Source organism: Montipora foliosa, chromosome 3 (assembly GCF_036669935.1).
Source record: "Montipora foliosa isolate CH-2021 chromosome 3, ASM3666993v2, whole genome shotgun sequence".
NCBI lineage: Eukaryota > Metazoa > Cnidaria > Anthozoa > Scleractinia > Acroporidae > Montipora > Montipora foliosa.
The window spans coordinates 19,685,707-19,695,706 of NC_090871.1; the positions used below are offsets into that span (position 1 = coordinate 19,685,707).

The window sequence follows — 10,000 nt, forward strand, 5'->3', positions numbered from 1 at the left end:
TAATCCATAAATCCTATAGAACGAAAAATGGTTCCGTGTCCCAGCACTAACCGCCACCGTCGATACGCGCAAACGAATTGAAATAGATTTGTGTTCCCCACAAAATTCATCTCGCCCCTAAATATGGTCATTCAATAAAAAATTAACTACTTTTTTCTGCTTAACGTAAGTTCACAGTACAATCTGATCGATCCTGAATGCTTTAACACTTTTCTGAATACGAAACACCTTTTGTGTTATTTTTTTAGCCTTTGTTGATGGATATCAGTACACCGTCAGGAGACGTCCAGCCGAGAATTCCTGAGTCGGCTTAAGCTCCTCATGCTTTCCCTATGAGACTTAAACGAACCCACACACTATTTGCAACGAGTAGGGCATGGAGTTTCCGGTGTTGTGGTCTGTCCTCTGTGGTATATCATGGTTGGGAGGATAAATGCTGGGCAGAGATACTAGCTACACAAAGTTACTCTAAAATCCGGGTAAATAAAAATATGATATGATGTATGGTATGATACGGAGAAAAGATGTTCTTGGCGCATGCATTGATTGTGCCTCGTGGCTTCAGTAGGTATAGAATCAAGATCCCGGCCTACCTCCTCTGATCTTAACAGTCTCGGAGTGTCTCTCTGCCGTATTGATATTTTAGAAAGAATCGAACGTGTGAAATAACATGTTTAATAATATACATCCAAAAATTTCAGCAGCCAATGAAACACGTACGCGCGTTAGGCAATTTTCACGATAGCGTCTTTGACATTGCCATTCAATTTGTTTTTCTTTTCTTTTCTTATTTGAATTTTTTATTCCCAGCGGGGTATAAAGAACAGTAGCTCTAATTAGCAGGAGAAAAGCAAAACCTGTAGGATTCTGGCACTTGTAGTCAAATAGCGTCAGCATGCAACCTATTTAATGTAACATAAAAGTGAAGCGCTTGCTCTGAAGTGGCTGCATATAATTTTTTAAAAACTTTGCCGATATAGTCCTATCTCAGATTGCTCATTACTATTCTACATTAAAAATGGGGATCACCGAGTTTATTTTTATAGATACAGTGAAACCTCTATTAAGGCGCCACCCTAGGGGTGACAGCTAGTGGCTGCTTAATCAGGTTGGCCGCTTAATAGAGGTTCGTCAGAAATTAGCATAATCGTAAGTGGAAACGTCATTTTATTCTAATTATGTCCCGAAACTGATGGCAACATGGCTTACTAAATTTCTCAAGAGAGCAACAAATCGTGGCAAAGCAGTTATTAACTGCAAACGTATAGAACGAGGTGGCGGCTATGGCTTGGAAGTTCTTTGTGAATACTACTTCACGGGAAACTATCTTTCAATTCAATTGTTAATGTTAGAATCGAAGCTTAAAACACAAGGATTTGAACTCAAATAATTGTAGAGGACCATGCAAGGACAATTGATCTAGCTTATTACTGGATAATTCATTTGATTTGACTGACGCACTCCATACTGAGCTCGTATGTTGAATAAAAAATTAAAACCTGTAGCACCGTACGTAGCTTACTGTGGCAGCGGGATCGGTACATCGAAACATAATAAAGGTGTGTTTCTATCGGTCGTCACCTATCTCGGACTGTCTTTTACTTCAACACATTTTCAAAACAAAGCCAAACTAAGTGTTTTGAACTCTTACCTGTCATCGGGACGGGCAAAAGGTGGTCGCGGGCGCTTAATAGAGGTTTGATTTTCAATATTATTCTACAATTATTTCGGGACTTTGATTACTGGCTGCTTAATGGAGGTTCCAATGTATAAGCAAGTAAAGACGAAATATAGGGTGTTTTTGGAGATCTTTCATGTTGCCTTGGTAACCTATCACGTCACAATAATGGGCGCATTTTTGTTAAGCAACAATTTGTGTTTCATATGGTACCATAATATTGCTGTTACGTGATACAATTTTGTAGTGATAACCCTTCTACTAAGAAGGTGTCTTAATTTTTTTTAAAACTGGTTTCAGCCACCTTAACGCAGATGGTTTTTCAATCGACCCATGATCGTAATCACACTTTGGATCTGGTTATTACCAGATTGGATGATGCCGATCTCCTATTGCGTGAGGTTTATCCCTCTCACTGAGTTGTTTCGTTTTCTGATCATTCATCTGTTTTGTTAAGTTAAGCTGAATCATACACTAAGCCACCTTCCATGAAAATCTCCATAAATCGTCGTTCAATGTGGAACATTGATTTTGCGGATTCCAATGATGATATAAGTTCATATCTTCATTGTAATGACGACTGCGATGATTTTGTCCACTCAAGTGACACGCTATGATCAAGTACTTCGTTCGTTACTAAGAGGCGGATCCAGGATTTTTCTTAGGAGGGAGTGCATTACTAAGGAATGGCGTAGCTGACTGGTAACGGTTTTTTTTGCAGACTACCAATTGTGTTAGAAAGCCGCAGGGGGGGGGGGGGGAATGCGCTCCCCTACACCCTCCCCCTAGATCCGCCCCCGTTACTTGATGCTTACGCCCCTTCACGCAAGTAGACTTATGCTTGTCCGAATGTGACAAAATGTCAAGATTGCCAATTTCATGTGTCAACTATACATCTGTAAATCAAGTTTCTTATGTTCATGTCAAATTGTCATATATTTATGTCAAACGATACATTTATACATCAAGTTTTTTATATTCATATCAAGTTCCCAGATATTCATGTCAAAAGAATTTTCACGACGTTTTCATTTTTGATAAAAATAAAAATTCATGTGTCAAGTTTTTGAGCACATTTATAAATCAAGAAAGCCTGGTGTCGCGCATTTCAAAAATGAAGAGAGAGTCTGAGAACCAACCGTACACAAACAACATGCGGTCACGAATCTCTTCATTCCGAACGCGGAAGAGTTCTTCCGGCGTAAAATGCTGATCTTGTCTGGTTCACAATGCACCCCGCGATGACGACCAAGATGATTTCTTGTAGAGAGGAGCAGAGCAGAGCAGAGCAGAGCAGGGCAGAGCAGAGCAGAGCAGAGCAGAGCAGAGCAGAGCAGAGCAGAGCAGAGCAGAGCAGAGCAGAGCAGAGCAGAGCAGAGCAGAGCAGAGAAGAGCAGAGCAGAGCAGAGCAGAGTAGTACAAAGAAACCTTTACGTCTTCACCAGGTGACTCTCAGTTATGACGTTGAACAGCTGATGAACGCCTTAAGACAAATCTTGGTGAGACTGGAAAGACTGCACTACCATAACAACCAGGAAACTGACAACGAGGACAGTACAGCAGGTTCAAACGCGGTATGTAATACACCCAACAATCTCAGATGACGCGTTGGATGACATGATAGAGAAATTCTGTCTTCAGCTGCCAAATAAAGAATTGCCGACGACGTGATAGTGTTCTTGAAGAAAGTCCATTAAAGTATCCTTGCAGGTACGATGGATCACATCAGACCTGCGGGAGGCTATGCGTGATCGCGATGTTGCCAAACGGAAAGCATGACTGGGCTGTATACATAAGGCTACGTAATAAGATCAATGGAGAAGTTAAATCTACCAAGGCATCCTATTATGCGAATGGGTTTACTCAGACCAATGGTGACTCACGTAAAACCTGGCAAATGACTAACGAACTCATTTTCCGTCAGAAAAATAGTGAGTCTGTGAAAGAATTGAAACTAAACGAGAACTCAGTAACCAATTCTCAAGAGCTTTCCAATTCATTTAATTATCATTTTTCAACAATTGGAACCAAACTTGCTAATGAGATACCTCTTGTTACTGATTGTTCAAGTTATTCCAATTACATTGTTAGCAGCAACAACAAGTTCTTTTTCAGTCCAATTAGTAGTAGCAAAGTATTTTTCTCTCCTAAATAAATTATCTAAATCCAAAGCAACAGATCTGGATAATATTTCTGCCAAACTAATTCGGGAATGTGCGGATGTTATCTCGATCGTAATATTTTCAACATGTCTTTAAGTTCTGGTTTATTTCCAGATGACTGAAAATGCGCTAGTTTGACTCCATTGTTTAAACAAGGTGAGCGAACTGATGTGAATAATTATCGACCAATCTCTGTTATCTCAGTAATGGCTAAGGTGTTCGAGAGACTAGTGTATAATCAACTGTATAGTTTTTTGGCTGATGAAGAGATTATCACCAGCGAATGACAAAGGGCTAACGTTCAAAACATCAGCTTTCCAAATCGTTCACGTTCACGACCTTTATCAACACATTGATATAAAACCGAATATGCCTGTTTCATTGTCCCACTGACGCAGCACCACAGTTTCTGTAAAAACTGAATTTTTTTTATTACAAGTAGTGGCCTGCTTAGCCTCGGCTGAGAGACTGTTCCATGTTACTTCGCTCCTGAGGACCTCAGTGTTTGGCCGCGGAATAAACAGATTATTTTGGGAACCCCGAAGATTATGTCTGTGAATAGTATTAATGGTAGCAAATTTTTAAGACAGGTATTCGGGTACAAAGTCAGTTACTGTTTTGAATAGACCTTATTCCAAAATGGCCTTCATTAATTTAAATATTCTTTTGTTTTTATTCAAATTAGCCCTTGATGCCTCGTTCTTGAGCTGAAAATTCAAAGGAGTATTTTGCCTTGAACGAGGCATCAAGGTCTAATTTCAATAAAAACAAAAGAATATCTAAATGGCGGCCATTTTGGAATAAGGTTTATATTAAAGATTGTTATCACGTCTGTCAGCAAGGCTTTTCCATTTGAGGGCACGATGAATCTGTGCAGATCTGACATTCCAGTCAGATCCCCGTATTACCCGTGCTGCCCTAATTTGTAATTTCCCTAGTTGTTTGCTCAGCCATTACCGATACAAGCCCACACATGGCTGCAATAATTAATACGTGGTAGAACTAGTGACTTATAAATCATCACTAGGGGGAACACATCGGTCTTAGCATCCTCTGGGTAGTAAGTACTTCAGCAACTTAACTTGGAATTTGGAACTTATACTCCCAAATAGCTGGGCTAACACTTGGAGATAACTTAACTTGGAACTTGGAACTTGGAACTTATACTCCCAAATAGCTGGGCTGACACTTGGAGATATAAAATAACGAATTTGATAATAATAATAATAATCCACAATAAATATATAAAGTCTAAAAGAAACAGTAAATGTAAATAGTTCAAAGTCTTTTCAGGTGGTTCTGGGTCTTCATGTTCTGAATGTCCCACATGGCTAATGGCTTAAAAGAAGTAATGTTCTTAGCTTGGACTGCTTGAGTTGACAGTTTGTTCCATACCCGAACAGTTCATACAAACGGAGAATAACTGTGCCCCAAAACACTTGAGTAGGGCTTGAGCATAGAATGTTGGATCCTTGATCTAGGAGCTGGTTAGATAGAAGATGAGAATTCAAGATCTATGAGATTGTTTTTGATTTTATAGAAAAGAGTCACTTGGGCCAGCAAACGTCTGGATTCCAAGGATCTTGTGAGTTTGTAGATCTCTTGTAATCATGCGCGACGAAACGAGCAGCCCGCCGCTGGACTTTTTCGATAGTTTCAGTGTCCCTGTTTGTGTGTGGATTCCAGGCAGCACTTGAATATTCTAGTAAAGGTCGAATAAGTGCTTTGTAGGCTCTTTCTTTGACTTCAGGCGTACACGGTTTTAAAGTCCGTTTGACCAGCCCAAGTGTCCTATTGGCTTTGTTGGAAGTTTTATCACAGTGTTCTTTCCAATTTAACTTGCTCGTTAATTCAACACCCAGATAATCATAGGAGGTTGCATGTTCCAAGACCTGACCATGCATGAAATATTGTAGCATGACAACGGCTCGCTTGTTGGTCAAGGAAATGTGGTAGCATTTCTTCACGTTAAACTCCATCTGCCAAAGACAGGCCCATGAAGTTAGTCTGTCAAGGTCTTGTTGAAGGATAAGATGATCCACAGGCGATACAACCTGTCGGTACATAATAGTGTCGTCAGCAAACAGTCTAATATTTGACTTGATGTCACCCACGATGCCATTTATATACATCAAGAAAAGCGAGGGGCCTAAGACAGACCCTTGTGGAACACCTGAAATAACCTTGCACGGGGTAGAGTTCACGCCATTTGAACCGACGAGTGCAAAGATGTGACTCCCACGATAGTGTTTCATCCCCCTGAATGCCTAGTCATTTGTACGTATTGACTCTTTCAATTGAATGCCCATCAAGGCGAATGTGAGGTTCACTTGGGAGCAGCGAGATTTTTAATTATGTCTTGTCCCTGTAAAAAGACACTTGGTCTTGAGGACATTAAGTAAAAACTTAGACGGTTAGAATCTAGCCATTGTTTCAGATTGCTCCGAACTGAGTCAGGGATGAAAACAACTCTTCAGGGTTTTGGAAGTCATTCGTGAGATTAGAGTCATCGGCGTACATCCTCACATCTGATAGGAGGCTTCAGGTCGAGAGGTCATTCATGTATAATAGGAATAGCAGAGGGCCATTGATTGACCCTTGAGGCACCCATCAACGTAAGTAACTAGTTTCAGAATTTACGTCGTTTATAACTGTAACCTGAGTTCTATCAGAGAGGTCATGATTCTCGAAAAAGATTAAGACCTGCACCTTTAAACCCATACAGCTCCAATTTTGACAGAAGGATCTCATGGTCATACTTTTAGTATCAAATTCCTTTTTTAAATCAATAAACAGAATGGCATTTGTTAAGCAATCGTCGATGTTAAGATTACTAATACTATTGCCTTTCATGTCAATAAGAGCCGTAAGGGTAGAGTGCATGGGTCTAAGGCCACACTGATATTTCCAAAGTACATCATTGTAGCTTCAATTCTCCGACTCATTTAAATATGTATACATGATTGAAAATGGCTTTCTTAAAAAGTTTCGCTATTACAGAAAATACAGAGATAGGTCTGTAATTTGCTGGATCAACCTTTGAATATTGGTTCTACTCCAGAACTCTTCCAGTCCTTGTCAGGATACCAGTGCCGGGAAATAACTTAGTTTAAAATATGTCTCAGGGAACGGACGCAATAAATGTAAATGATAACTTTAGGAGGCAAGATGCATTGGAATGCCGTCAAGACCATCAGCCTTGCAGACAGGGATATAATTCATAAGTTTGCGTAGCCGTTTGAACCTGCTGTACTGCTCTGGGTGTCGCTTTCCTAGTTTCACCAAGATTTGTCTTAAAGGCTTTCATCATCTGCTCAATGTCCTTATTGAGAGCCACCTGGTGAAGACGTGTTTGGATGATGCCGCGTTGATACTCGTAACGTTTCTTCGTACTGCTTTTCTCTGCGTTGAAATGTGAACACAGACAAGATCAGCATTTTATGAAGAACTGTTCTGCGTTCGGAATGAGGAGATTCGTGGTCGCCATGTTGTTTATTGTAGTGCTCATTCTCTGACCCCCTCTTCATTTTTTAAATGCTCGGCACCAGCCCAAAATACCAACCAAACTCCAAAATTACAATGTCCTAATATATCCATTTTATTCTACAACTCAAGTCTAGACTACCAAATATTTCTAAACAATCAATGAACAAAGTTAAGTTATAACTCGAAACGCCCCTAACAGTGCTAGCGTTGCTGATAATATGACTACCAAGAAACAAACACACACACTCATCTTGAGACTTTTCCAGGTAACTATCACTTATATTAGGTCGCAGCAAAGTATTGTTGGTAACGCTAATAACATGGCTAGTATTAACGCGAGTTCCTCAGTTTAAGGTCAGTACTAATCCCCCAAATTGCTGCCCTTGCTGCACATCCCAAATACCATAATATCTATTTGACGGTGGCTTACTCCCAAAGGCACCCTTCCAGAAACGATGAAGAACTGGATGTTGGCCAACTAAGCTATGCTCAGCGCTAATCATACGAGACAAAGCTGATCTAGCAGTGATCAGTCGGAAACTCGGTATAGGGAAGTTACCTGATTACAAACATTGCTCTTGTTATTCAAATGCTCCAACGGTAGGAACAAAAGACCCTTTGTTTCGACAGCCAACCAGGCTCTGGTTGGCACATTAATGACAATAGGTGACGTCAACGATATCTTACACTCTAAAAACAAGGGCTAGACCCGGGGAGAATGGAGGGAACTCGATCTGACTACAGAATACAGCCAATTTTCCAAAGGTTAAACGCTGTACTGTATCTGCGTAGAAAGACACCTCGGTAACGTACTCAGAAAAGCATCACTTCTGATAGAGTACCCAGATGATGGGCCATGCAATCAGCTTGACAGGCTTGAGCTGATTTACACTCTGTGCGTGATATTGGCAGACGGGTGGACCAGCAGCTGGCAGGCTGGAGTCCAGGGTAGGTACGTTATGTATGGGGACATATATTGTACCGTATACATTATACGTACCTTACTTATCCTGCTTAGCTTACTTAGACGCTTGGGCTGCTTGAAGCGCTTTGGTTCCTTGGATTGCTTGAGGTGCTTAGGTTGCTTGGGGTGCGAGTCCAGACCAAAGGCCGCTGACCCATCATTTGTAGAAGCCTGAAAGGCCCATTATGTCACCACTATAGGATGCCCTTGGCCCAGTCGGTCTCTAACAAAGTTACCCAAACATTTGAGAAATAGGATTACTGCGCAGCGATTCCTGCTCCCGAGACTGCAGGAAACATTAGTTGCACAGGTAATGCTCCAGCCACTAGCGTTCGCATCAGTTTGAAAAATATAAACCACTACTGGATGACCAATGTAACGAAACGCTTGGTGGACATTCTCAAGCTACATTTGTACCTCAATGCCCTAGCTGAGCAAAATAAAGACACGAGGGCATCATAACCCCGTGTATTAGGGGCCAAGACTAGAAATTTATGATTGTGACGTCACTCCCGGCAGACTAGGTTCGTTCTTCATGTCAGTACCGGAGGTTATGGTTTATGAGATAGAATCTCCGAATTGTAATTTCAGATTATAATCTACAGCAATCCCTCGCGGATTTACTTGACAGTCTTCCTCATTTTACTTGCATCTTTGGTCTATCTACCCTTTCCATGCTTTCCAAATTAACATCTGTGTTTGCTATCTTCCCATCCATAAAGGTTATTAGAAAGTTCTATAGAAGAGCCCTATATAGTGCGTGATTAAATATGAAATTAAAATGCTCTGAAATTAGTTCTATAGCATTCTAGAACCGGTCTAGGTCTTGACATTAGAAAGTTCTATTGCATTCTAGAACTGCTCCAGTTAGAAGAGCTCTATATAGTGCGTGATTAGATAGAAATATGAATTCTATCTTCTAATGACATTATTTACACCTTTCTCTTCCCATCTTTAAAAATTCTGTGCATGCTTCTCATAGGTTTTGCGCCCAAATATTGACACTTGAAATGAACAACTTGGTTTCGCATATACAGCTTTACTCTGATTGGGTGTTCGTAATTGGATTCAAAGTGGGCAGCATTAAAAAAACAGAAGTCTTTTTTTAGACGGTATTTTACAGCACCCAGCACGGCTTATGCCTCTCACGCCAACAACCAGCTACGCGGGCTAATGAACTTTAGATATTCTTTTTGTCAAAAATGAGAAAGGTGACTTGATATAGGCATAGTTGCATTGGTAAGGGAAATTGTTTTGATATGAATAGATGGGAACTTGATATAATATATAAAAACGTCAAGTTGATATGTAAATATTATCGTTTGACATAAATGAATGAAAATTTGGTATGAAGATAAGAAACTTGATTTAAAGATCTATAGTTTACATATCAAAATGGCAATCTTGATATTTTTGTCATATTCGGACAAGCGTATGAAAATATTTAATACAAGGTCACAAAATGACCACCAACAAGAATCCCAAATATCATTGGAAAGAATATAAAATTTATCAAAGAGAAAAAAATTAAAGGCCATGGGAATGGACCCTCAGGAAGGCCATAAATATGGCAAATATAGCAAGGATTTTGGCTGCAAGGCCAAAATGCGTGTCAACAAGATTCACAGATATCACAAGTTAGAACTCCCGGACAAAATTGTTTTACGCGACAAAAACAACCATGGTAACAAAAAGCAAACATGGCCCTTG

At 40.2% G+C, this 10,000-nt stretch overlaps 1 protein-coding gene across 3 annotated transcripts in view; it reads right to left on the bottom strand.

Moving 5' to 3' along the window:
* LOC137997029 (neuromedin-U receptor 2-like) overlaps positions 1 to 10,000 on the bottom strand; it is a 67,716-nt gene that overhangs the window by 56,583 nt on the left and 1,133 nt on the right. The window contains exon 1 of one of the 3 annotated variants that reach the window (XM_068842719.1): positions 594 to 652. The exons of the other annotated variants lie outside the window; for them this stretch is intronic. The gene's annotated coding sequence lies outside the window, so the exon portion shown is untranslated. Of the gene's footprint in view, positions 1 to 593; positions 653 to 10,000 lie in introns of those variants that run through there. 3 annotated transcript variants of the gene reach the window in all.